The sequence below is a fragment of the Corvus hawaiiensis genome, chromosome 1 (assembly GCF_020740725.1).
Source record: "Corvus hawaiiensis isolate bCorHaw1 chromosome 1, bCorHaw1.pri.cur, whole genome shotgun sequence".
In the NCBI taxonomy this organism is placed as follows: Eukaryota; Metazoa; Chordata; class Aves; order Passeriformes; family Corvidae; genus Corvus; species Corvus hawaiiensis.
This window is the reverse complement of record NC_063213.1, coordinates 13096044-13123708: the sequence shown is the minus strand read 5'-3', so window position 1 is coordinate 13123708 and position 27665 is coordinate 13096044. Positions and strand designations below refer to the sequence as shown.

General features: G+C 37.1%; 1 long non-coding RNA gene across 3 annotated transcripts in view; it reads left to right on the top strand.

The window, feature by feature from the left end:
* The window catches only part of LOC125318170, an 87995-nt gene that overhangs the window by 43937 nt on the left and 16393 nt on the right, over positions 1-27665 (top strand). The window contains exons 1-2 of one of the 3 annotated variants that reach the window (XR_007200311.1): positions 15739-19051; positions 20420-20566. The exons of 1 other annotated variant lie outside the window; for it this stretch is intronic. This is a non-coding gene — a long non-coding RNA (uncharacterized LOC125318170). Of the gene's footprint in view, positions 1-15738; positions 20567-27665 lie in introns of those variants that run through there. One more of the 3 variants, XR_007200306.1, reaches the window with a different exon arrangement.

The window sequence follows — 27665 nt, the reverse complement described above, 5'->3', positions numbered from 1 at the left end:
TTTCTTTCTTTTTCTTTTTTTTTTTTTTTTTTTTTTTTTGGTAACTTTTCTATAATCCAGCCATTCAACAGCCTCAGGAGTCACGACATCTGTCTTGGAGATGTACTCATGTTTTGATGAACCTTAAAGTGTCATGGGTTTTGACATAATGTTGAAATGAAATCTTTGATGCTTGACAGCTGTTAGCTGCATGGAATTCTCTTTTTTTAAAAATCCCTTTTAGTGTGATGTTTATTACACTTTATAGGAATGCACATAATTTTGAAGAACAGTTTTAATTCCCTTTATACGGAAAGCTTTCTGTAAAAGTGATAAATTCGTAGGAGTTAGTGTCCTTTTGGTGAAGAATGCTGGCAATTTTAACGGCTGTAAATGTGTGTGTAAAAGCAGAGAATTGGATAAAAGGCTGTGTGAAGTTTTGTACATGGTAGCAGAGAGATGCCATCAGATGTAATGCTGGAACTGACAGTATCCTCTTGGCATCCCTGACCAGTGCTCACTGTTGACTAGAGAGGAGCTGCAGTTGGGAGGCTGTCAGCTTCATAGAAACAAAAGGAGATGTCCCACAGAAGCAGTTGCAAATGTGTTACAGTGCTGCTAATGTAGGCTGTAAAGCCAGATGGGATGGCTCATGCAGGGCAGGAACACTCCCATTTCTGCAGAATTCCTGTGACCATGGGGGCCTGAGGGGAGGGGAACGGTCCTGTAGCATAGGAGTAGGCAACTCCTGTTGGCAGGAACAGCTGCCTTCTCCAATCTGCAGAATGATCACCGATCCAGTTATGACTGATAGTTCACACTGATGCTATGACAGCCCTCAGGGCAATTTCCGTGCAGCATTTTATTTTGTGTTTATTAAAGGTGGCATCTTCCCAGCTGCTCTTCACCAGCAACAATCACTTTTCATTCATTCTAAATGGAAAAAATGGTGACCTCTGTCTATATGCAGTGATGGTAGAAACAACAAGAAGCCAATGGCCAAGACTGTGGAAAAGCCAAAATTGAACTAAAACCAATGGGAAAATAAATTCAGAGGGAATGCTTGCCAGTTCAGCTGCTTTGCAGGTGTCCATGTTTGAGGGACATCAGTGAACAAAAAAGGTAAATGAATAAAGAGAAGTAAACATGGAAACAGAGATTGTGACGGTATTCACAGAGCTTAGGTCTACAGTACTTAATGGAAGGGCAGATGTAGACTTCAAGATAACTATATTCACCTTTGGTATTGATTTTTTTCCCCTTTCTGTTCAATAAAACAGGACTTCTTATACATTCTTTCCTTTCCCAGTAGAAGCAAGAGAGCAAGGCCACAATCACTGTCAAACTCTCCGACAAATAGGAACAAACTTTCTTTAATTTAATCAAGGCTCAGTATCTGTGGAAGGTCTTTAAAAGTGCCCAGGCCTCATCACTACTTTTGGGATCACTCCTGTGAGCTGCTGAAAACTTTGGCCCTGAGCCAGCAGCACAACAGATTTTGTGAGGGCTTTTAAGTGTGCAAATAACCCTGTGGCTTCTGTGGGACAGTTTACATGTTTAAATTAAATGCGCTGAAGTGCTTTACTGCTGCAGAGCCAGAATGCCTGACACTGTGTAGGCTCGAGTCCTTGGAAATCGAATCAATACATTTCAGTGCCAAAATGGGGACAAATTTCTTTTGAAAGTCTGTCTGCTGCGTTAGGTGTCTAAATGTTGAATGCTGAATTTTCCTGAAAATCTAGCCTTTAAATATCAATAGTGGTAATTTTTACTGATAACCAGTTTAACAATAACATGGGGCCAGTATTTTTAATCTGGTCCTACATGCCATTACACTTCCAAAGGTGAAGGACCTAGTATGAACTAAATAATATATGGGCTACTGTAGTTGGTTATTTATTTTGTAGTTTAGATACACAAATATAAGTCTGTTCCAAACAATGTAAATCTCATGTTTAATTAAATTTAAACACCACACATTTCTGAAAATGTAGTTGCCTGCCTTTGATTTTTAAAATTAGTTTTTCTAGTATGTCTCAAAATCAATATGCAGTCAGTGTGATACAGATTATGTCATGCTTGTGTTCATGCACACAGACATTGGATCTGGTGCTAAACCAGCATTAGTCTTTGCTCTACTTGTGTTTAGGAAACACTGTTTAGGAAAACTGCTATTTTATGGATGTTGCTAAGGCTGTTATTATCTATGCAAGGTTTATTGATTTTGTTATACTTATGAATTTCCATAATTAAGACTGCAAATTTCATAATTACAGCTTCAAATGAGAACAATTTTTGCCAGATCTTAGTTTGATTGTTGTTTACAAAAAGGGGATATTTTTGGTGGGGGTGATATGTTAGTTATGTCAGGACTTCTATTGGTCTAGCATAATTCCTTCCTACTTTTAGCAAAGCTGTGGCAGTAAAAGTTTCAGTTTTAGGAAAGTCTTCTGATTTGTTTAGTTTTTTTGAGAGTCTACCTGCTACCTTGTAAAATTGCCACCCATTAGGGACTTTCTTGGAAGCAGAATATGAAACTGCATTTTACTTGACTATCCTTATTATATACTTAAAATATAAGCAAGATGGAATAACTCTAAGGCTCTTCTATATAAAAAATAAGGAAATCTTAATATTATGCAGTAAAATTGTGATTATAAGCAAACAGTTTAGGCAATTCTCATTTTTTTCCTATGTAAAAAGTATTACCTCATAATATGAAAGATTTTTATAAGCCTTATTAATCAGCCACCTATGATTTGTGGATTGTGACACTCACAGAGGTTGACTTAGTGGCATAGGAATTTCTCTAATGTACCAGAAGCAGTTTGGGCTTGCATTTTTGCCACTAAGAAGTACTGTCTTTGGTATTTTCTAGAAAGTTTTCATCTATTACTGATAGTCAAAAGTCAAAAAAAGAAGTGAGGTCTGGATAAATCCTCAACATGGCAGAGAATGTATTTCGAGATGTTATTACTTGTCAGGCTGAAGAGATCAGGACACATTCAAAGTTTGTGTCCTGTGGAAGGAAAAAAACCCTTATACTGTAGTAATATTTAAATTCAGAAAAGGAAAACATGTAAAAAAGAGAAAGCTTTTTGAAAAAGAGCAGCCAGCAGGGTAAAATGATTAAAGACCCTACATTAGAGGCCCACAGTAGCAGTGTACCACCTAATAAATTAAAAATGTAAAAAAACCTTATTCCCAAACCCAGTTTGGCCAGCACTACAGCAAGATACTACTGGGAAGTGCAAATGACAGTAGCAGGATGAGACAAATTGTATCCCAGGATTCATGATGCTATTGCCAGAGTTCTAGAAGAACTTAAATATGCAATTTTAAAATTATTAGCTGCAGTGTGGAATTTATGTTCTAATCAGCCTGAGGCTGACAAATGAGTATGATATCTTTAAACACTTCCTATCTTCTTATATATTTTCCTGAAAAAAATAATGGAAAAAATGGTAATTAAAAGCTTACTTGGTGATTCAGTCTAGCAAACCATACATATCTCAAACACTACAGACATGTACCATTGATTCTCTATTTAAGTAGTGACCACATAAATTTAATTTAAAGGGTCTGAAGCCCTGCAGTACTGCTGAATAAACATAATATGTTTGCTATATGAGTGCCAGTGTTAACTTAATTCCACTTCAGGATATCAAGAATCACAGACACCTTCTTCCCAATTAATTGCTATGTTTAATTTGTTTGCTCAAGTCATGCAATGCTTTGGACCTAAAGGTCTCAAACCGTTCATTCACCTGAGCAAGCCAAGAAATGCAGAAGAGGTCCAAATGTTGAATATCCATTATAAAGAACAGTTATTTTTTGGTGATTTTTGATAATAATTTGCTGACATGGAAATTGACTATTATGTAGCTCTTTTGAAATGCTCCTGTACTCTGAATTCTTTAGTTTGCATGAAGACAGTATCTAATGGTAGCAGGCTGCTTATTTTGGACAATGTAAAATCACCTTCTATAAGCATCTTAAATGAAAAACTGGCTGAATAATCGTGAGATTAATTACAATTCTGAATACTTTTCTACTGTGCCTGCCACTTGGTAGCTAGCAGCCACAGCAGACATAGTGTTCATTGTGACTGGTTTTGTGGTGCACACATGTGTGTCCTCTGGTTACTAGCAAAGTAAACTTTCAAGGTGGGAACTTGTCATCTTTTGGAAGTAATTTTAGTGGGTAAACTCTGATAAGTCCACCTCGTCTGAATGGTATTATAAAATCTCAGGGTACTGGAACTGTTGAAATTGAACCTGTCTAATATTAAAGACTTCTGTTTAGTAAAGTAGTGAAGTTCTGTAAAGCAAACAGGTGCTAGCTCTTTTTCCTTTCTGCTTCCATCTGACTAGGTCAAAACTTTTCATGTATATGAGCTGTCTGATTTTTTCTTCCTAAAGAGAAAAATCTCTAACTTCATAAAACCAGTGTAACTTTAAGTTTCACTGTCCCCGAGGTTCTTCAATATCAGTTATCTAATCCTTGGTTGGGAGATTCACATCTTTAAATTAAACTTTAAATTAAGCAAAACATAGTTGCTCCAGATGACTGGAGTCTCGGGAAGATACATCATGAAACTAGAAGTTTTGCAACTTACTTTTCCTTGCTGACTGTATTTCTTTGCTATTCTTTGATATCTACTTTCAAGATTTCTGCTGTAGCTGGAGTAAAGAGTAGATAGGATGTAAAAGATAGCTATCAGCTCCAGAGAGAAGCCATAATGGCACAGATAATCCCCTCGGTAAGCAATGATTTCTGGAGATGATAATTTGGGTGACGTTTTTGTGTGTGGTGTGTGTATTTGCCCAACAGAACTGAGAATTTACAGAAGGTGTATGCAATTTGCTTACAGGTGCTGAGTGTTTTTCCTTTCTGTTCTTTTGGAAGAATGCACTAAAACCTTCCTTTTTCCTAAATTTGATACAACAAACATGTTCATACTAATTTCTGTCAATTTGAATGCCCAAAGAATTCTTTAAAAATGTCTCATTCACTTTAGCCCTGAAGTTTTCTCTGGAATTCATGAAGAGCACTGACTATCTGCACTGCCCTGCCACTTGCAAAATTTTAGCTCACAGTCATGTCTTCAATTCAGCAACCTAGAATGATGCAGCATAACTTTGAGAAACAGCAGCATTAAATTAGAGATGCAAACTGCAGACTGTAATATTAAAAATGTGTTCTCCTACTGTGGCCTAATTTGCCTTTTTCTTTTTATGCTGATAATGTATCTGAACCCACACTGTGAGCAGTGTGTAATAAGTTTCTAGGCTTTTGACATCTGCTATGGACAAACTGTGGATTCTTTTCAGCTTCAAACAGCAAGTGAAATGAGAAGATTGATGGAATTCGTGTCTAGATGTGTGACATGGAAATGTGCCTAAACAAATGTAATTTTGCAGCAGGAGCATCTAAATTGTGTTGAGGCTATAAAACCAGATCTTGCTTAACACATGAATTAATTAACTGCAAAGCATTTATTTCTCCCATTGTTACACAAAATAAAGGGCTGAGGATTTGAGTCCTGTGATTCAGCATATAAAACTGTTTTCAGAACCTCTGACTTAGGAAGCCCTGAAACTGCAGGATGCTGGAAGTGTAACTAGGGGAAGGATCATGATGTACTTGCCTTGTTTCTATACTTTTCCTTAGGCATCTGCTACTGTCAGAGCCAGGATATCCAACCAGATGGACCTTTGGTCTGACCCGGCATGGCCACCCTTATGTAAGAATACGTGTGATCTGGGTATTTTTGATCCCCAGCCCCTTCCAGGGCTGGATCACCCCTGAGGAAGAATGAAACTGTGATTGGAGTTCATTTTAAAACAGTTATTCAGGTTTAGAGTAATTTCAAGGAATGTTGTGCTGTCCAAAAATATGAAAGTCCATTGGATATACAGTCCTACTCAGAAGAAGTAAATAGTATACATTGACATATTCTAAAAGGATTTGAAGTAAAAAGGAAATTGTAACCTTCTGATTAAGCAATGTGAGATACCTTGATGAATGTTGTACTTCACTCTGTACACCCTTCTGGTGTAGCCTGATATTGTGTGTGCCTCACTCATACAGGAATAATCTGGAAATAAGCATATTTTCTCATTCTCCTTGCCTGTTTTTGCTTTTTGTTTTTCTGGTTTTCTTTTTATTTGTTTGTTTGTTTTTAATAGTACATTCTTTGTAGCAATATCCCCTGGCATTTGTGGTTGAAGCACCAGACACAAGTAGTCCCAGGTTTACTTGGGGTGTTTAGGTGTTGCTGTATTGCACACATGCCCATGCTTTCAGCTGAGGTGGTAGAAGCCACTTTTTCTGAGGGGATACACAGTCTACTTTCGATGCACCTTCTCTTTCCAGATCATAGACATTTATGCAAGGCTGTAAAGTGTAAGTTAGAGTTCTGCTAGCAGTGGAATAAATAATTCATTCTTTTGTTTAAGTGATACACTCTCTTTCCTGAATCTCTGCTGTCAGGAAAGCAGGCCTGGCCCTGTGTTATTGTCTCTTGGTGAGGTACAAGAAAAAAGGCTTGATTTTGACATTGTCAAGTTGCCTTCCTCAGGCCCACGGTTGGGGAAAACTGCCCTGGAAGGGGGAAAGTGAATTCAGATGTGAACCCAATTGCTACTTGAACTGTGGCTATTCACATTGCAGCAAGCAAAAAGTGGGGAAAAGGGGTGAATTCCATTGTATTTGCTGAGCCTGTTGCTAAGCTGTTTCCAGTCTCTGGTTTTAGACTGCGCAGTGTTTGGACAGAAGTGAGATGTGTTGGGCAGCTGATGTCAAATAAAGGAACTCTTCACTGTGAGCACATATTTTTATTGGTATTGACCTTTCAGATGTTTAAAACAATGCTGCAACAGTGTGCAGATGACTGAGCTGTCCTTTTGATTAGTGCTGAGAAATACCTGCTAGAATTAAGAATACAAAGAACAGTATGGAATGGTTTATCTGCTGTGGGAAGAGCTTCTTGTCCTGTGCAGATCCTTAGGTCTGCTGGACTGACTGAATTGGATGCAGTTCTCCTTCAAATGATCTTTGGAAAGCATGATCTGAAGGTGGCTAGTGAAAAGGGAGGTAAATCTATTCTGCAGTATGTAGACCAGAAAGGGAGAGAATGCTGCAAAGGAAGTAGGAAGTCTGAGAAAGCCTTGGTTTAATTTCTATAAATGTTTGTTCTAAAGATACAGCAAGTACCAATATGAAAAAGCTATTAGATTAATCCCATTTCTCCCCCTTTTCTGGAATTTTGCTGATTACAACTCCTTCTATAACATTTGGTGTGGGGTGGTTTTTTTTGTTGTTGTTGTTTTTGTTTGTTTGTTTTTGTTTGTTTGTTTTTTCCTTTGAGTACTATTATTCTGTGCAGTTGCATGAGCCTGTATTTAAAACTGATGCAAAGGCTAAAAGAAATTCCTGCATTCTCAGGAGCACATATATGGACGGTCACAGTTTCTGGTGAAATAGAGTTTTTAATGGAGTTAGAATCACAGTGACATATTGTGAAAAGCTTCTCTTTATCACACCCCTAAGATTTAAGTAGGAAGTGGTCCAGACTTCTTCAAATTCTTGTGAATAGTGAGGAATATATACATTAGTGTGCCGGATGACATATCTATGTTGTACATGCCAGATTAAAGCAAATGGAGTTTGAGTGTAGATTTTAGCTGAGATGACCTTCTGGAAAAGTTCACTGTCTTTCTGACAATTTCAAAGCTCTGTTTTATTGATCAGATACTTGAGAGCGAGAGGTTGAACTAATTCGACCTGAATTAGTTTTATCTGAATGTTCTAAGAGTATACTCTTTGCTTACAGTAAATGAGAGACACAAATTTACTCAGTTGTCTGAACTTTTCCCTTCTGGTGTTCATTTCATATGCTTATACTTTAAGTCAATATGATTTAGAAAATTATGAAATATAGTAAATATTTATTTATTTATTTTAACATGACTTTAGACTTCAGGCAAAACATGAGTCAGATATTGTAGTTTTTAGTGATCATGGAGGAGTTGCTATGGTAATGATTTGCCTGGATGCCAGTTAAAGGTGGCCTTTTCTATGGAATTTGGGTAAACTGACTGTCCAACGTATAGGAAAATAGGCTATTTTATTATACTTATTCCAGAATGTTTTCCTATTGTGCTAGTTTGAAAACAAACCAGTGGGAGGCACCAAGTCAGAATAACAATTTAATGGAAATTAAAGAAAAGGGGAAAAGAAAAAAAAAGGTAAAAGAAAACACTGTCAAACTGACAGAGTCAAGGTACAACCTGACACCCTGTTAGGCAGGGTGGTGGTAGCAGTCTGGTAGAACGGTGGCTGCAGTCCTCTGAAGCGGTGATCCTGTAGTAAAACAGTCTGCTCTTCCTCAGGAAGTCCAGTGGTGGCTGTGGAGCTCCTGCCCTCTGGAAATCCAGTGGGAAGCCAGTGTCTCTGGTGTTCAGCCTCAGCTTATATCCACGATGGGATGCTTGGTTCCTCCCTCTGGGTGGAGCATCTCACAATGGGGTAACGAGTCATGAGGCCAAGTGTTGATTAGGCTCATTAACAGAAGATAGTCCGGAGGGAGTTATCTCTGAGTCATGTGGCAGGACAATGATGGGCAATTAACAGAAAGATAGTCTGGGGGGAGGAGGCAAGGAAACACTGCCCCACCTGATTTCAACAGCTGATGGGGATGGTAATAGAATACACTGCAACCCAGGACACCTATGTAGGGATTCTGTTATAGAGTAAAATTTGTTAGTTTATTAGCAAAATTATTATTTTATAATGCAGTGTTCTTGTGTTATTCCAGTGGAGTGTGTCTGCATGGAAAGGAACAGTGGAAGGGGAATACAAAATCTATTGGTATGGATCTTCATGCAGCCAAGATGCTAAGGTTAAAGGGTTTAGTTCATTCTTGTTTTGCCTGTATATTGACATTTCCTATATATGTGCCAAAACGATGCGGTGTCAGTGACAGAGCCAAATGTCCTTTAGGATGTGGCTCCTCAGTGCCAGTAGATGGAATTATACTGTTGGGAAAAGTTTTGTTTGTTTGTTTGTCTTTTTAATAAAAATATATAATAAAAATAAGGAATCTATCTAAATGTTTAGAAATTCAGTCCTGAACTTTGGTCATTATTTTATGTTTCTGAGATTTTCTAAAATTGAAGCCTATATCTATCTTGAACATTTTCATATTCATCCAAGGCCATGAGAATTAGGTCCCTTAAATATGTATTATATTGCTTGTTGAAAATGGCATTTTTCTACTGTTCAGGGTAAAATGTGAAGGCTTCTCTTTTTGTTCTAACTTGGAGAAAAGCTTGAAGTTTTTCATGGCATGGAAATTCTGAGAAATTGAATTTTTAAAATTCTGAATTACTGTAACCTGGTATTTAGATGGTTGTGCTTTGTTAGTATTGACACATGCTACATACCATTTTGTGATAAAGGTATAGAACAAGTGAAGTGGTGAAGTAGAAATATAATGGAAATAAAAAAGAAATACAGCAGCAATTGTTTATTAGAAACTATCACATCTAAGTTTTCACCAAAATTCATGAAAACTTTGAATTTTGCTAAAATTCCTTTTTCCAGAGAATAGCATTGATCAAATTTTATTTCATCTAAAATCTTTCTGCATCAGTATGGTAGATATTTCAAGCAAAAAGGGAAGAGGTTTCTTGCTATTAGGTGCCCTAGTCTGAAAACTGCCCCCATTAATATCAATGAGGATTAAAGGTGAAACAATACATAGCCATTCATTAGTCATCAGAATCTGATGGTCCATCTGGCTTGAAGATCAAGTATTTGCTTTAAAAAGGAACAACAACAAACTGTATCAATTCTGGGTGTAATGGGTTTGAATAAAAAGTTTAAAGTCCAAATTGTCTATATAGCTGTGCAAATACATAGGTGAATTTTTGTATGCAGTATCTACAATCTCTAGGGCATGTCTTTGCAGTGGGACTGTGGGATGGAGGTGATGAATTCTTGTTCACTCAATCCTGAGGAAACATCTGTGGACATGAAAGAGCTCACTCCACCAGATACAGGCTTTTGAATCTTGGTGTTCCAATGGGTTACCTCTTCTATTTTCCCGAGGCTTGGTATCTGAAACAGATATCAGACTGATATTTGTGGTTAGAAGAAGAAAAAAAAGACTTTGGTGGGATTTACTTGCGATATTTTAAAAACAGTGAGAAGGATTGGTATGAGTAGTAATAAATTTAGATGAGGCTGTGGAGGGAGAGATCAAGACTGTGAAGGGAAAAGGAAGAAAGGAAACTTCAGAGATTAGATAAGCAGCTGTAATTTTCATGGCATACATGATCCAAACCTCAGAAGACATTGCGGTTCATATATCATTGGATTTTGACCTGTGCGGGAAATTCTTTTTAGCAGAAATGCTGCAATGAATTGGCAAACCCCATATACATTTTCTTTGAAACCTTTTGTCTTTATGCCAATGTAAGCAAGAGAAATGCTTTTACCACAAGCCTTTAGATTTCTTATAACCCATGGTTGTTTTTTTTCCTTGCTCTTTTTTTTTTTTCTTTTTTTTTTTTAGAGCAGGTTTAAGGGGTTTTCCTTGTAATTAGGGTAAGGGGGGGAAATATCCTACTGGCCTATTACTTTCTGCACATTTTTAGGTCTCTCACATTCAATAGAGCCCATCAATGGGTAGCACTGAACATTAAAATGCACAAAGTTGAATTAGACTGTTCAGTCCCCAACTGGCCCCATAGGCAGACACCTTGAAAGAACTGTAATTTAGAATACAAATAGAAAATAATATGTATTTTAGGCTGGAAGCATACAGGCATTTAAAGTATGAATCATAATCATAAATGGACGAGTATCAAAAGCAGTTGTGGAATGAAGCCAAGAAATTATCAGTTTTTCAGAACACCACTTACAAGAGGCATTTTTGATTTTCCTTTGGTTGCAAATCCATAGATATATGCAGGCAGCATACTGAATCATGACAGAAAGATCTTTGGTGTATGAGGTGATGGGGTTTGTTTCTTCAAGTTTTTCCTTTGCTGCTGTTTAATCTGGAATTGGTCCCTATTCCCGTTAATTTTAATTGTATGCTATGAATTTAGAGGTTTTATGTTGGTATACTTGGCATGCTTCCATTTTATCCTTCCTTGCCATGCTGGAAATGGGCTCTGGATCAGACACTGTGAAGGACAGGCATTTGCAATGATGCTTTTGAAAGCAGGCCTATCCCCAGAAGCACACATCTGCTTGTTGATGCTGCTTCACAGCTCAGAGTGCTTGTCATAGGTGCAATCTTCAGTGTCTAATAATAGTGGGTAAACCAATGCAGTGAGAAACTTTCTCTCTCTCTCTCACTTTTCTTTCGTAGTTGTTTTCAGGCTGTTTGTGATACCCAAGGGATTGAAAACGAATTCTGGAACATTATCCAACACCAGGAGAATTCGGATATCACAGACCAAAGATGGCTTTTTCTTTCTCTTTGTTTGAGACCTCTCTGGTCAGTTGAAATGTTGCCTTCTTTCTGTGTTGACTAACATGATTTTTCTTCATAAATCAAATACAACACATCTGGACACCCCTCCTGCCAGATGCGCTGCCGTGTGTTGTACTTACAGAGGATCAATGATGAGTTGCTTCACTTTAGAGGACAATTCTTCAGTCACAAGTTCTGGAGTTTGTTTGGTCCCAGCTGCACAGAGAAATACCCTCCTTTTTTGGAACACAGGGGTGGTGTTTTCCATAATGGTTCTATAGATGCACAGCTGTTTAGAATTATATACTCCTGTCTGTGCATTTTGTTACTCTGGGACTGTAATGATACAGCATGACCTTTTCCATTTTGGGTTTTAACATAATGGCATCAATTACACCATCTCTAATGTGAAGGGTCTTCCCAAATGTTTGTGGAGACTGATTTTCAGTGGCATGGTAGGCAAAGAAGATACTCTAATAGAGGGGAGGAGGATTCAGGTGTGAAAATGCATGCAATGTCTCCTATGCCATGCACTGGCGTCTCATGCATATTCTGGTAAATAATTGCTAACTTTTGGAAATAAGTCAATTAAATGGTTTTCTCCCACCTTTAAATGGTTTTCTCCCACCTTGGTATACCACATGTGCATGATCTGATACTATTAATGCACATCCTCCTGAATCCCACTGCACTTTTCTGCCTGGACAGTAGACCTCAGTGAGACAGGAAATCTATCTGCCCACTCCTGCCAGGTGACCACGTGAAAGTGAATCAAAATTTGGCTTGTCCTGAGAATTTTACTAGTAATCCTATAGAGCACATTTGAAGAAAACCAAAGTTCTTTGCTTGAGTAAAATTTGTTTTGCTGATGAATTCCATGGTGCTTTAAGTGGAAACCCTCTTTGGTAACTGAACAAAGCCATCAGGTATGTTATCTGATTTGACAGTCTGGTGTTTGATTAATCAAACTGTTAATTTGATTTTAAATGACTGATGCTCTTTTAGTACATCTGACTTAAGTGCCTGTTTATAATTACGGTACTGAATCAAAGGCTCTTCCCAACCATTGTACAGATTAGTTTGAAAAGATGTGTTTTGATTTTAGTAGTCGTAAAAAAATAGCATTGGTGTTTACTTTAAAGCACAAATATGTTCAAAGAAACACATAGTTAAAGTGATAAAGCAGTGCCCTCACACTTTTTATTTGAAAAAGGAATGCAAGGGTGCAATTTTTAATAAGTTATATAAACAGCACACTTTATCTTCTAAAGAGATAACCAGTTTGGGGGCATTCATAGCAGTTTGATTGGTGGGCACTTAGCTTTGTGTAATGAACATACCTCATGCAAAAGTTTTGTAAAACTGCTGGAGGCTGGGGATTTAATCTTGTGTGCAGCCACTTGCATCTTGTATTCTGCTGGGAATAAATTCCTGTGGAACTTGAAAACTGAGTAATGGCATATAATAATTCAGTGTGCTGTGGTATATTTTCAAGTGAATTGCAGCGAATGTTCACATATTAGGATAGCTGCATGTTTGTGGAGGTCATGGGTAAGGTCCTAATCCTACAAGCAGACAAGCACATGCTTCCTTGAAATAATCTGTGTAATCCCATTTGGCCTGATAGTTACATGAATTCTATGAACCCTTAAATGCAAATCAAACCTATCAGTTTCTGCAGAGTTTGCTTATGATTGCATCTATAACTGCAGGATGGTGTCTGCACTTGGAAAAAAAGCCACAAATTTCTGCAAAAACACTTTTTTGAAATAGTTTAAATTATAGCTAATCACTAACATGATAAATTCAATCTCTACTAAATATATAAAATACCTTGAGAGTATCATTGTGTAGCAAATAAAAAATGTCTGGAGGCATTATTTCTGCCTATTTTTAAACTCTGCATGTCTCAGATAATACATTATCATCTCTAGTTTTCCTTACAAGCTACCTGAATATCTCAGGGGTATGTACTGCAACACTGTAATTATATATCAGATAATCTGATCACAGTGACACTATTTTTTCCAAGTGTGTCTTTGGGCATTGTAGCTAAGTGGGTGTTTAAAAAAATATTCTAAATATAAAGAAAGTTTTCCATGCCTCCTTTTTTTTTGTTTCCCAACTCCATATAGTTTCAAGAGGCTTGATTTTCAGAGGAAAGATACTCAGCACTTTCTGGAAATTAATACCCACATAGGCAATTCAGGCACTCTAAAAGCCAAAATGATTAGTCATTCTTGAAAATCTTGGTTGAAGGACGCTAGATAATGCAATCGCTATTTCTGCAGGCTTTACTTTTTCCTGTTTCTTTTTTCTCACATCACAATTTCATGAATTCTTCAGTCACTGCAGCCTTTCCAGAGTACACAGACATGATTTTTGGCTGTAAAACCAAGCTAAAACACCTTCTTGATTCTTCCATTTTGTTTTTCATATATCATGTAGAACTGTATGAAAGGGTAAGAAACCATTGTTTTTTCCTTAACAAGGCATTGTTTTGGAAAAAAAAAAATTAGTCTCTAAAGGCAAGAAGCACTGGGAAATATAATTTTGTCTCTTTCCCATCCCCATCCGAACCCTAGAAATCTGAATGTCACTAGCCTGGATTTTTTTAAACCTGGTTTATAGAAAAAATACTGAACTTGGCTGTGTTAATGGAGCTTGTGTCCCTTGACTGAGGTAAAATGTACCCTGAGATGAAGTTGTATAAACACGTGGATCTGATTTTTAATTTTTTTTTTTAAATTTCATGACTCTATGTTCTTCCTGTGTCAAATTCACAAGCAGGTTACTTGGAGAGCAGAGTGCCTTTGTGAGAGCTGTGTATCCTCAGGATTCCAGGGGGCACAGACTCCTGGGTCGTGCATGTAGACAGTTACTCTGGTCTCTGTTTTACTTTTTCCATCTGTGTTCAAAACCACTGCAGGTTTGCAGTGGGGAGCCACGTCATTGTTCTTTTTATTCAGCTTTAGACTGTTGAAGATCCTTCCTGGGGACTGGAATGGCTTAGAAATGGGGTGAATTTGAAGTTCAAGCGAGATAGCTAGAAATGTCTACTGGGAATACTGAATACAGTCTAAGGCAGTGGCAGTGGTTATGACTTTGTGAAACCATAACACCAGTGAGAATGGAATTTTCCATAGGTTTTCAGAAGCCTGCAGGGCCAAGTGAAAGACAGAAGCATCTGTCCTATGTATTTCTTGGGTTTATGAGTAAAAAAAAAATGTTTCTTTTTCCTTCGGAACGAAAGAAAAAAGGATTTTTTTTTACTGTAAGAACCCTAGGGATGGGGCCAGAATTAATTTCAACTAATTGTAATACCCAGCTGAGATTAGGAGCCCTGTTCTATAGAGCATGAGAAGAGGCAATTTTAGAGTAGCAACACTGAATTATCCTTTAAAGATGTCTCTCAGCATTGACTTATTTAGGCAACCTTTGTTGATGTGCCTCTTAATTAGGCACCCCAGAGAAATTCCTGCAGTTAGTGGTATGAATTTGGATCTCAGTGAAATAAAACTTCCTCAAATTTATCTCCTGTACATAGCAAAAAATGATATAAAAGAACATACAAGCATTTAATTTTTGCAGAAAAGTGTATTTTTAATCTGGAGAGTTGATCACTAAAACTTACTTTGGTTAAATGCCTTGCCTTGCTTGGCAAAGGAGATGAGTCAAAACAGATTTTTTTTTTTTGCCAGATGATTTTCATTTGCACTACCTTTATTACTTTTGAGCACATTTTTACAGCCTGAAGTTCAAAATTTCCATGTGGGTATCACAGTTGATGAGTATATAATATTTGATAATTCGCTGCAGAAATTTTGTTTAATTTGGATGACTCTCTTACAGAGAAATAGAAGTAATGGTACCATTTACCTGCAATGGCAACTGAAAAGTTCTGAAAAAAAGAGTAATATTTAGTAGGCAATAATGCCTGTGAATAAACATTCTTTAATAACAAGTTATGAATGGACTCTTTTCAGAAATCCAAAATTTGACATTATGTTTCGGACATACTTTAATCACTCTCATTCTTCTTCTATCTAACTTAAAATTTAAATAGTTTAGAGCTTAATTATATTTTTTCTTTTAATTTTCATGTTTTGTATGGATCTCTTACTGGAACTGCACTAGGGCAAAACCTAGATTGTTTTCAAATCAGATGAAATGCAGCAGCATGGCAGAAGAGTTCAGCATAGAGGATTTAATATTCTTTAAAAAATGTTATTACCATTCATTTAAAGAAGTCTGGGCAAGTTATCCAGAATTATTCTTGGAGACGGAAATAGGCATTTTCTCGCAGATAGTGCTATTCACTCTCTTCTCTAATAGTGACCTCCCAAAGAAATTCCTTCATGAAGAAGACATTTCTGTGGGGAAAAGGAGGAATGTGAACTTGTATATCCTGATAAGTAGCTGCTGCTAAATTATTAACTGAATATCTCAGCCTCACTTCTGGCAGTTCCAGCTCTTGTTCTCCTTCAGAGCAGCTTTGTCTTTAAGTGTAATAATTGTTAACGGTAGCAGGAAGACTGAAAATGAAGGGAACAGAAGCTTATATTTTAAAAAAAAACCTTGCTGCAAATCTCTCTTTTTAAGCAGTCCTGACTTAGTTATAAACAAATGAATGTACTTTATTCAGATGTGGATAGGTTTTTGTGCTGTGGGTTTGTTTTTTTTTTTTTGTGATGGGGGAAACAGATTTTTATATATGTAATTAGGTTATTGATCCTGTACTGCCTATGGATTGAAGTCAAAAGCTATTAACTTCAAGTATTCACAGCTTTAAATGCACCAAGGCAGAGTATTTACAAGGGAAAAAGAACCTGTATGGATGCACTGTTGTGTGCAGAGAGACATTATGGGTGCTAGGCCACACTATTTGAAATTCTATGGATATACCTAGCATTTAATGCTGAAGTTGAAGGGGTGTCTGCTCCTGTTGCACAGGTTCCTAAGCACTTTCACCCACACAACAGTTTTGGCTGGGAACTCGTACTGGTTTTAGTGCTGTGCATTGTTAGCTTGGATTTGCCGAAGTACTGATGTTCAGCTCTGGGTTGGTTACTGCAAATAAGGTCAGCTCAGCTGAAAGAGGATTTGCAGTAGCTTGGAAGAGGAAGGAGTTTGCTGAACCCCAGAGGTCTAGGAGGATATGTACAGGGAGCCCAGGAAACTAATGACAAGGGACTTCAGAGGGACTATTTTTAATGTTTTTGTTTGCACATTTGGTCACTATATTAAAGATCTTTGGCCTCAAGAAGCTGACACAGAGGCAACACTGCCTAGCTGCTCTCAAAAGTGACTACAAAACCTTTTTTCCTAATCAGACCCAACCGTCTGCTCCTTGGTGGCTCCTCCAGAGCAGGATGGTCATACAGGCCATCTGCAGTACTTGCTCCCATCTGCTTGCACTTCACTTTGCTTTCTGTGCTATTGGTGGTTTTTGTTAATGCTGCTTTGGCATGAACATACTAACCCTGCTTGAGAAATCCTCTCTCCATTTTGCAGCTATCTGGTACAGAGTCCTTGCTGCCGCCTCTGCTGGGTACAGCTCCTAGGCTATTCTCCAGGAGGGCAACTATAGGAGAGTGAATGTTCAGGTATTTCAGCTGGTTTTAACTGAGCTAATTTTAACTGGTTTAATCCAGTTTAGAGCTCTGCACAGGTTAATGTTGTCCCCTTCCAAATTAACTTGCAGAGTTTTGTGCTCTGGAGCTGAACTGTTCTTGGTGCTGGTACTAGGTTTTGAAAGCTGCTTTGTTGATTTTCAGACTGCAGGTAGGTTACACATATGTTTGTGATCCTCCTCTGTCCCTGCTTTATGTTTTTAAATCCTACCTGGGGAGCCTGGAAATAACCTTGCCTAACTTCTAACCTCTAGAGGCATCTAATTTTTCCCATATAGAGCAAGTCCCTGAGCCTTTGAATCTCTAGATTCTTCTCTTGTGCTCATGTGTCTAATAGTTAATCATTGCAATGTTCTGCATTTGGGCAAAAATCCTTGTTCTTTTTTTAATTAATTTTTTTAATGAAGACTTCGGCAGGTGTCTCGGTGATTCTTGGAACATTTGGGGAGTAAAGAAACAAGAAGGTGAGTAGTAAGAGAAATACTTCATTTAGTCTGCAGGCACCCCGAGCAAACTATATTCCTAATTTTCTAGTTAGAAAGAAGAAAATATGTATGAAATTAGTGGTGAGTACCTGTCACTCTACATTTCAGACCAAGGCTTGTTTATATTAACTATAATTTTCCTTATCTACTACCTAAGTTGGAATTGGATCCTTGAGGAAATTTTTATGAATGGCATCTATAATGTAATATTTTAAAGCCTTTTCAACATCTGATAGAAGTTTCAAAACTCTGACAATGTGGGAGGGAGAATATTCTATTGAACACAGCTATGCTGAAGATGTTTTCTTAATAGATTTGTGGATGAATATAAAAGGCTATTAGAATTGTCTGGCCTCATGTTACCAAGATGAACAAATTTTACTCAGTAATGTTTTTAGGAAGCCTACTACTTCTCTTTGAACAGTGGTGTATAGTACAGGATGTATCATAAATATTTATGCACAAGTATAAGTACATGCATCCTAAACTCAATGAATGAAAATTTGATTGCGGTCAAATTGAAGATGTGAATTTCCAGAGGGATTACAATGTCTAAAGGGTAACCTTAGCTAGAAAAGATTAATAGAATTAAAAGAGACTATTTCATATTCATTGATAATACTTCTACTTCAGAAACAGAGTTGGCATGTCTTCATCTATATTGTTTATTAAAACCTCTCCTTTTTGCTTTGATTCTCTCATGCTGTGCTTAGAATTTCTATTTGCTGAGGACTTAAACATTCACATTTGCTTCCTGAGTCTTTTCTTAAGCTTGTGTCAGACAAAACGAAAGAAAAACAAAGATTGTCTGGAAATTCTAAAGTAATTTAGTTTTATAAATCCTTTCAGGAGATCCTGTGTTTACTAAGTGAACTACATAGGGTTAATTTACTAAAGTGTTCTGAAGGACTTGCCCAAATGAGAAAAGAAACATTAGCTAGATTTGATGTTCTTTGCCAGGAACAAAAGTAAAACAAATCAGTGGCAGGATGAGTGGATCCGGTTAAATAATAATGTCTCTCCAGCAGGAAGTCTGTCTGTCAACTGAAAGGTGAGACAGCAACATAATAACAATGCCCCGTGGATCAACTCTGAGAGTAAAAAAAAAAACATCCCACAACAAAACCCACCCCCAAAAACCCGCCAATGAAAATATAAGATGACAGAATTCACAACAGCATTTTTTTAGTCTTTAAGCTCAAGCGTCTGGAAACACATTTCTTCTCTAGGGTTATTCACATGCAGATTCCTCCTTGTGGTGGAATGCCCCAGGGTAATGAGAGCAGAATTTGGCCCTTTCTGTTTGCTCACTGAGGCCAAGTGCTGCTTTCTCAGTGAAATACCTGCCTTAGAGCTGTACAGCTGTGATATGCAAAAGTAGCTTAGGCATTTCCTTTTTTTTTGGTATAGGAGGTGAGTCCTGTGAAAGCCGAAGACTTTGTGTGGAAATGAAGCACACAGGGGTAGGTGACATGCACGAGTCTCGGCTGGAGAACTCAGGATGTGGGGATGCTTTTGTGACAGCAAATGTAGAAATAAGGCTTATCAGAATTAATATCAAGTTAAAACATCCACAAAAGCTTTTCAGTCTGGTGCTCTGTTATTTGTATTTCAGTTCTGGATGAGTGCAATGCTCCTAGGACACACAAAAATTCCCTGGAACCAACAGTTTTACGTGTTCATTGTCTCTGAGAGAAAATCTAGTTATTTAACGTGTTATTTAGATATGGATTTAACAGCTGACAGAAGTTTGAAAACTTTGGTCTCTGCTTCTAGGACTCTCAGCACACCATTTTCCAAAATCAGTGTATTTTTTTTTTTAGCATATGAAGCCTTCTCACACTGGCATCGAGAAATCCCAAATTGCTGTTTGTGTGCTTAAAACATCTGCAGGAAACAAAGTAGTTGGGTTGCTTTGCAGTGATCAGATCTCATTTCCATTTGGTAATTGCTGTGAAAGGTTTACCTGCTGCAGTGTAGTTTATTTTGTCTGGAAACGCCTCTGTCTCTGTGGCTGCTAAGCAACAGCCCAGATATTTACTGTCAAACAAATAAAACAAAAGCCTCATCCGCCACTTGGAGTCCCAACGTCATTGTTACTGAGCCACTCAGCTGGGTCATCATATTTGAGAGTCAGCCCTAAACTTAGTTTTTGACCACACAGTAATTTAACTGTAGGAATCCCTTCAGTTTTCACATTAAGTAGCGAGATTGTAACTATATGGAAGTATTCTAATGGCTCATATATTATTTATTTTAAATTATTATGTTTTTCTCCCATCAAAGGGGGAAAGGAAAACATACCTCATGAGACAGTCTAATTTTCAATAGTAGAGTTACCTTTATGGTTACCCTGGAACAAAGAGAGATTTCTTTAATAAGTTCCTACTATGATTAGAGCTGAGCTCTTCCCTTCTATTACCTCGCTTGCTTGACCCAAAACAATAACCAAAATATATTTCTTTAAATCAGTCTGAGGAAAAAAGAGGAATATAACAGAAAAACCAATTCCCAGAAGGAGCAGTCAGGCAGAAATGTTACTGACGAAAGGAAATTACCATTGAGGCAAGTAGGTAATCAATAGTAATCAAGTTGGTGGCTTTAAAATACAGAAGTTTCCCTCAAGACTTGTATTATGTTCCTCTGCAGTGGGTCAGAGGTCAAGACAGACTAATTGCAGTTGAGGTAAGCTTTTCAGAAAGATCCAGGGGACATAAAAAATACAGGTTTTTTAGCTGGATCTTGTCCCCTTCTTCAAGACTGCGGTTTCTAACTGTACCCTCTGTCACTATGATCACCAGCAAGTGGGTCACTCCTTCCTGTTTCAGCAGGTCTGTGCTTTGGTCATTTTGGGAACTGAAGATGACATCTGCCAGATGCCTGTACACATACAGTCCTACACAGGGAGAGGCCTGAAAAGCACAGAGAACTGGTTTTGGGAATAACTTCAATACTGTTGCTAAAGCCTGTTGCCAAAAGTAGGTACCTAAATATCTCTAGATTCCATGTACTGTGCACCTCATTGTAGGTTTACGCAAATATTTCAATGTAAGCTAGATAAATGAATTTTGGTCTTTTTACCAAGTGTGCATTGGAAATGGGTTCTCCTGGAATGGTGAAAGAAATATTCAAGGAAGCCATGGCACCAAAATACCAAAGTGTTCCAGTATTGCCTTTTGCTGTTACAAGTTTCAGTATTTGTGTAGGAAATAATAAATGAGGCTTGAAAAATAAAATCCACTAAACTGACTTCATGGATTTTTGAAGCAGTTAGTTCCCATACAAAGTCCTGCTGTGTATGGGTTTGGAATATTAATTTTACAGGCTAATCCATCTGGCCATCTGCTCATCTGAAATTCAAACAAGGCTATGTATTGCAAGTCAGTATCATATAACAACCAATAGCTATAAATGATCAGCAGAATATGTCATTCTGTCTTGCTCCTCCATCAGTGAATGACTACGACATGTCATTTAATACTTCAGCTACTGATTATTCCTGATGGGGAGGAAAGGTGAGAAAGCAAATGATTGAGCAGGTAGTGATATTTGGCATGCATCTTATGGATCCACTTTTTTGTCGCTCTCTCCCATGGTCCAATTATTATGAGTTGTGCCAAAGGCTAGACGAAAGACTGTGTTTAGATCTTTAGATTGGAAGTAGCGTGACAAATAATTTCCTCTGAGAATTACTTTCCTGTGGAAAGAATTGGTCTTGACTGGATAGTCAAGACCAATATTTCAAGCTCTTGACTAGCCTCTGGAAACCATGAATATATGCAGGGTTTTTTGAAACCTAGTAAAAGTTTGATTTGATGTGATTCCAACCACCAAACTGAGGATTTCTGTGCAGAATTGAGAAATACATATTGAGCTTTTTAATTTGTACCTGGCTTTATTAAACATTCACTTAGTAGTTCATACTCTCAGACTCAACATCTTTAAATCATGAATATTTGCCTCATAATTTTAAAATTCTAACTCAGGTATAACAGAACTGGTATTTGTCATTGTCTTCTGTTTTAAACTTTGAATGTAAATTGTAATTATTTTGTTTGAGAAAGGATGCCTGTGCAAACCATGTGATTTGAGTAGCTGCTAAGGTCTTTGTCACATCAGTGGTATGCTTGACATGTTTAAGATTTTCAGATATTATGATTATACTCTTCTAATTCTGTAACTTTTTGATGTGATTATGGCTTTGGTTATGCAATAAATATGAAACTCTGAGCAATAGTTAGTTATCCATTCTTTATGTTCTTATGGTGCAGTAACATAACAAGAAGAAAAAAAGAAACAAAATGTGAGGTAGGATACAGCTCTGAGGTTTTCCATAATGATTTAGTGGCTGACCACATTTTGTGCCTTTGGAACACTTCACCTGTGTGAGATACTTAAGAGCAAAAACTTTATTTTTAAAAGAATAATCTTGTCTTTCCACTGTTATGTTACATGAAGTTCTCTAGTGTCTGAGTTTCCATTTCCCATTCTGCAAAATGCATACAGTCAGGGTTCATTGAATTCTTAGAAAAAAACCTGAATCAAACCCCAAATTTTCCCAGAACCTAAATGAAATTTGCTTTTGGAGTAATACCATTAATTTTCCTAGTCTGCATGAGGAGTGGTAGCAGGAACTGAATCATAATGTTTGGAAAGGACTTTAAAGTATTTAGAAAACTATAAAATATTATTAAGTGTGTAATTAATTGCTCAAACTCACAGTCTTCCTAATGGGTTTACTTTGTTGTTGTAGTAAAAGGAGAGGTTAGATTGCTCTAGGAAATACATTCTTTTTGTAAATTTTGAAACCACAGCAATTTGGGTAACACCTTTTAGCCTACATTATAGTTATGAGTTGGTGCATTACAAGGATTCCATGTAAAACCACTTCATACCATCAAGGGTAACATCTTTAAGTAGGTGAATAATAAACATGAGAAATCAAAGAGACTCAAAAGAAATAAAAAAGGAGGAAGATGAGTGTACGTGAGGGAGATGATGTTTTTGTTTTCTCTGCTGTTAGTTAATACTGAGAGAAAAGAAAAAGACTAATTTTTTTCTCTATCTGATATTGAGGAGGAGTCAGAGAAAGAAGCTCTTTTGCTAAGAGCTCTGAATTAGTTTTGTTTGGCACCATTCAGGTGCTGTAGACCAGGATAACAAAGGAAGCTTTCAGTTTGCCTTGTTGAGGTTCACTGAAAGGAAAGAGTGGGACTTAAGGAAGAGTTTAGGTAGAGCCTAGAGAGGCAATGAAGTAATTTAAATATTTCTGTTTGCTTTTCACTGGAACACAGCACAGAGTTTGTAAAACACAGTCAAAAATATTGTGCATTTCCCAAGCAAGTCTGTCTTTGCTGTTTCCTACCTTGTCATTACCTAAGAGGAAGAAGCAAATTGTGATACATTTAAAACCAATACCAAAATGCTAAATACAAATAGGGTTTTAATTCTGATGAATAAAGAATGATAAAGGGAGGAAATATTATTAATACAGATTTTAAAGAAATCCCTCATAACATTTAACCTTTTCTAAAACTGATTGCACAAATAAGTGAATTGAAAATATCTGACTGTAGATATTAGTAAGAAACTTGCTAGTCTGATAAACTGGCTGTACGGAATACACACTGTTTCCTTTCAAAATATACCTGGTTTGTCTTCTTCTTCTATGATTATTTTTATTGAGGCTTTTCTACATTTAAATGTGACCAGAATAATTTTAGAATTGTGTATTAAATACTTTCTGGGAGTGTTAAAGTCCTGGTTTAAGTTTGGGACACGTGAATGATTAGTATGTTATTTGCAAAGCGTTGATATTGTGTACATCCTCATGTCTGCGTCCCAAAGAAAAATGTAAGAACTCCATTTGTTACTGACTTATTTTCCATTTTTCTGTTGTTGCTCTGTCTAATGTCTATTCTGACAATTCAGAATGTTGAACAAACAAAGTAAATAAGCACTATGGAAACCATAAACCATAAAATATTCATATGCTTAGAAAAAAATACATGTTTAAGTTTCTTTTGGTCTCTTCAGGATGACTTTTGTCTCACTGTTTCAGTTTCAATAAAAGAGACAGCATGCACTAAACAGATAAAATATCCATTTATGTTTGAGGATATCGAGCCAAGTTTTGCTATCAGCTGTACTACTGTAAGTGCCGTAACTTCATTGGAGTTACTGTGGTATTATCTTGACAGAAGTAGACAGCAATTAAGGAGGAGTATAGTTGCTGTATATTCTAAGAAATCTTGAATAGTGATATCTAACCACAGGCCAGATTTCTCCCTTCATTTCCAATAGGAAAATAAAGTCAGAGTCAGGTTCTAGATGAATCCAGTGGATGTTCATGTATTCCTCTGTGATGCAGTGCAGAGCCATACTAGGGTACTTTGATCAAGCTTTAATTTAGCGGTTAGGGCACTTTCTTTGAAAATAGGGGATGAACACCTTTTATCTCAGGAGAATATATTACCCAAATCTCCCAGGATCTGATTATATACTTTAGTTGCTCTACTGTCATTTAAAACAAGGGCACTGACACTTTTTCCATCAATGCTGAAAGTGTGCAGTATTTCTTCTCACCAGAGAGAAACAGATAATCTACCTCACTGCCCATGAGGTGGAGAGTCCCACCATTCATGAGCAGTGGCCATTTGTCTGGGATTACAAAGAAATAGAGTTGAGAGGTGTGAAATATTTCTATATGACTGAACTTGTGTTATTCAACTCTCCGTTACCAAAAAGGCAGAAAAAAACCCCTAAAACAGAAATGTTACCATCAAAATAGTTATGTTCATTTATTGGGTTGCAGGTTCAGAACTCGTAGAATACACTTACACAACCACTAGACACATGGCACAGAACATCAATGAGTTTGGCTGCCAAAAACTGTGTTTTTATCAAGGTGATTTACGCAGTAATTCTGTACCTGTATGCAGGTATTATAAGCAGTAAGGAAACAAAAGACTGAAAACGCAGTGATTTTTCCAGGTGCCACAGCACAAACACTCCCAATAATAAGAAAAAGAATAGGGAAAACGCACTGTAGAAAGCGAGATTCCTTGGCCATAGACTGTTGGGGTAACAGGTGTTGGTGTAAGGAAAGAGTTAAACAGAAAGCAACAGCAGCAGTGCCGACAGCAGCAGCAGCATCCCTGGACAGTGTGTACCTGAGACAGAACTGAATGAACGAGTGCTGACATCAACACAGAACAGCACACCATCTCCTCTATTCCATGAAGAAACTTGGAAAAGTACACACTTCGCACTCTGCTAGCTGTGGCTTTGAAGAGAACAATAGAAGATGTCAAGAGGGCTGATTTATTGTGGAACTGTGATTAAGCCTGTGTGTTGTAACCAAAAAAAAGCTCTTAGGAGTAGAATTTTATATATATATATCTATATCTATCTATCTATCTATATATATATACACTGACGCTTCTGAATAAAACCTTAGATTTTCTTGCTGGTGGGTCTCGTCCCTTCATGTATCACAATAGACCTTGCTGTATTTCAACTGGAGAATACAGGGAATCTGTACCTGCAATGTAGGTATTGAGACAGGAGGATTTACATCAGAGGAGCATGAGCTGCTGAAAGGTCAGCACATGTTCTACAAAAGAGTTTACAATTTAAAATGTAAACGGTCCTAGAATTTTATGTTTTCAGATAACCAAAATCAGCTGGTAAAATGTCAAAGCTGCTGACCAGAAAAAGCCCAAAGTAAGTCAGGGGACATGTGGAGAAAAAGGAGGAGAGGTCAGCAACACGGCAGCTCCTGGGCAGACAGGAAAGCTGCTTTTGTAGTGATGAGTTGGTTTGAATGTGACAAGAGAAATCCTTCTCCCCTGCTCACTGCATATTAGGAAAGAAAGAGAGTATTTTAAAATCTGAAAAGGATACCTTTAGCCAGGCAGAAGTATCCCTCTGGAAAAAAAAAAAAAAAAAGAAAAAAGAAAGAGAAGATTTCTTTAAATATAACAAAAGTCATTAGATTGTTATTTCTGTTCAAAGTTGTTATTTCTCAGGTAATCTTCATTGTTTTTATAGGATGCTGGAACATGTTTTTCAAGTGTTATGCTGTTTCTTACAAAGTTTAAGAAATCCAGTTAGAGAACAAAAGTTGTATTGTCTGGCTGGTAGAACCGGTCACGTGGCTGGAAAAGTTAATTCTAAATGTTAAGTCCACAAATGAATGAAGAACAGCTCATGTGCATTCACTTGTATTTGTTTTGTGTATGAGCAGTGAAGGCTAAATTACTATGAAGGGTTAATAAAAATTATGTCTTGCAAACAGCCTAAATGTAAAAATTGAGCCAGTTTCTTGCGACTGGAATTTAACTAGCTTTGAGTGTAAGAAACAGATGTTCTCTATTTATATATATATATTGAAATGCATTAGTTTTTACAAAAGAAAAAGAGGTAGCTTTTGTTATTGTTCACATGCAGTCAGGAAATCCTGAGTAAAGACTGATGACTGATTGTCTCCACTATCTTGCATCTTATCTAGAAGCCTTCCCTGTGTAAAACTAGTGTAAAATGCTGCCATACTGACATAAACATAAATGATAGACAGAGAGGAATGCCCAACAGAGTAGTGATTTGTATTAGCAATGGTAGGCCTTGGGTCAAACCAAGTCTTATTTTTAAAACTATGACTTGCAATCCAAGTTGCTTAATTACTTGTGAGCCCTCTATTAAATCTCCTGTAGTTGTAATGAGATAACTAAATACCAACACTATCTTCACTAAATCCAATGTTGCTCACTAAATCCCATAGCCTGTCTCACAGATCTAAAAGAAAATGATGATGTCAGAACATGGGATTTCATTCATTTGACTGTCATCTTCTATTCTATCAAGTTACCAAAACTGAATAAGAGTGAAAAAATTTGTAGATGAGAACTCAGCAGAAAAGGGCAATGCTCTGCAGTGAGAATGAATCCAGACAACCAACTTTAACTCTAGAGTTCCTCATTGCTATTGAGATGTGTCAATAGGCTGTCACTACTCATGCCCCTATTAAAAAAGAATCAATTTTACTGCTGGAAACAAGAATCCCTCCAGGAGGAAGCTTCACAAACTTTTTCAGATATTTCTTATCTGAGGTGTTTGGGCAGAAGATTGTTCACATTTGTATTTAAACAGAAAAAATACTGATGCATTACTTTCTGCTGATTTGGTACCACAGCAGTATCTGCTGCAGAGTTGTTTGCAAATTCGTCATCCATCTGTTGGATGTTTTTTTTTTCCTAAGGAAGCAGAAATCACTGTGCTTTTTGTTCCAGAATACGATAAATATAAGTTTGTGGATTCTTATATTACCATAAACCTTGTTTCTTCTTTAAGGTCTGTAGCAAGTGTATGAAGGAAGTCTGTGATGGGATGTACAGCAGGAAGTTTCTTGGCTGGAAGTTGAGCTCTGGCAGTGGTCACACAGCCATGTTTAAAATTATGAACATGTTAAGAGGTTGCCAGGTTGGCCTCACCATAATTGAGAGATGTCTCCACTGATGTGTATTCTATGTGTGCATGTGGAGAGAGTAAATTTCACTTTGAGTGAATAAGACTCTGGGATTATTTTCCTCAACAGTTTTGTGTACTCACAAGAGTGTGCCACCTCCTTTAGCTAATATTTGCAGTAACTTTATATGCTAAAACAAGGCTATGCAGTAGATGCTGGTAGCTTAATCATGTGGCTTCAAAATTACTCTTTGACCTTTCTTAGCCTAATCAGGAAATTGATTTCAGGAGCTATTCCTTAACCCAGGATATGTGGTTAAAGTTAAACATTGCTAATAGGAAGTCTAGTAACAGGAAACGTGTGAATGCTAATCCATACAAACATAAACAAACCTTTGGCTTACATACAGTTTTATTGGAATTTTCCTCTTGACTCCCTTTCCTTCAATAAACCAGAAAAAAATTACAAGCAGCTTGTTAAAGTCTTTGAAAAAATTGAGTTTTTTTTGTGGCTATAGGTTTATTAAATTTCTGCCAAAGGAGACTTTCAAACTTGGGTAGAATTTTGTGAAGAATCATCTCAGGACAGTGACATGCAATTAATCTTCACTG